The following is a 1,457-nucleotide window of genomic DNA, read 5'->3' as shown; positions in this document are numbered from 1 at the left end:
GGACTGACTGAAGCAGGGCCCATGCGGGACAACTCTGATGGGTCACGTTAGTGCCTGAGCTCTCTGTTGAGTCAGCTGAGGCTTTGTGGCACCTGCGTTGCTGCCTTTTCCTTCTTCAGCCTAAGCTTATTTCCTTCCCTTCTCTCCCACAGATGTCGATCCCTCGGACATTTCCTAATAAACATCCCGTGCACCAAACTCCATTCCCAAGTCTGCTTCCCAGGGAACCCAACCCGCAACAAGGCTCAAATGCCTTCAGGAGCCTGGCACATGATATAAATGAATGAAGCTGGTTGTGCTTCATATAACAGGGAGTGGTGGGGAACTAGGTAAAGTGGAGAGTTTGTGCCCCATCTACCTTTTGAAAAATTAAAAACCAGCATTGTGTACTCCTGGCAATGTATGAGAACTCAGTTCAGTTTGCAGGCTTCCTGTTTAGGACCTGTGCTTTAAAGGTGTACTCTCTCTTTGGTTAATTTACCGGCCCCTGGCTTTGACATGCCTTTTGTGAGTTTGGTCAGTGTGGGTCAATCCCTCAAAGCTCCCCCAGCTCATGGTGGGGGGGCACAAGCAGGCCCAGACCCTGCCGGGGTCAACACCAGCCCCTGAACCACAGGGTCTCACCGAGGTACTGCTTGCTGTGAGGCCCACCTCGAGCCAGTCTCCTTCTCTGATCTTGGTCTTAAGTCTTGACACCTGCTATTGTCTGAGAGTAGCCCTGGCCCCTCTCCCTTCCCTTGTAAGCTTTCTAGGTTGTTTCAGGCTCTGTGGTGTCTTTTTGAAAGATCAGCCCAGTGGTGTCAGGGGACGTGAGCTAGCACGGGGCCTGGGGAGACAAGGATACTGGCTGCAAGGGCCTCAGCCTTAGAGGCCTGAGCCAGTTGGCACCAGAGAACAAAGCTCCTTTTGGATGGGACTTGACCCTTGAATATAGCTGTCACCACCTGCATGGTGGGACCATACCCTTCTTGAGGGATGGAAGTGATCTGGGCCACATCTGGTCTGTGTTTTTTGCTCCCAGCCCTGACTCACTCTGGTCTTCCCTGCTGGGTGGCTTCATTGAGCCAGAGAACAAAGAGGGAGTGCATGCCCTGAGCACAGTTGCTATGGCAACCTCCTATCCTTAGGAGCCTGGTGACCGGTGCCTACTTCACCAGAGCTGTGCCTGTCTGAGGCCCCTTGTTGCTTCTAGGAGCAGTTGAACTAGAATCCCTGAGACAAAGTCCTCAAAGACATATTCCCTGCCCCTATAACTTAGGTTCACAGCTCGGTGGGCCAGGTTTCTGCAAGACACTGTGTCCCGCGTATCTGTTTTGGGCTCTCAGGGGTTTGTGAGAATCAAAGCTCATGTTTGTGGGTCCCACACTTGTGTGGTCTGGAAAACATACTCACAAACTGGGCTTAGTGTCTGGATAAAGTCATCATTGCTACAATGAGAATCAGAGGGTGAAACAAAA

The sequence above is a fragment of the Orcinus orca genome, chromosome X (assembly GCF_937001465.1).
Source record: "Orcinus orca chromosome X, mOrcOrc1.1, whole genome shotgun sequence".
Classification (NCBI taxonomy): Eukaryota; Metazoa; Chordata; class Mammalia; order Artiodactyla; family Delphinidae; genus Orcinus; species Orcinus orca.
Note: the sequence above shows the minus strand (reverse complement) of the source record.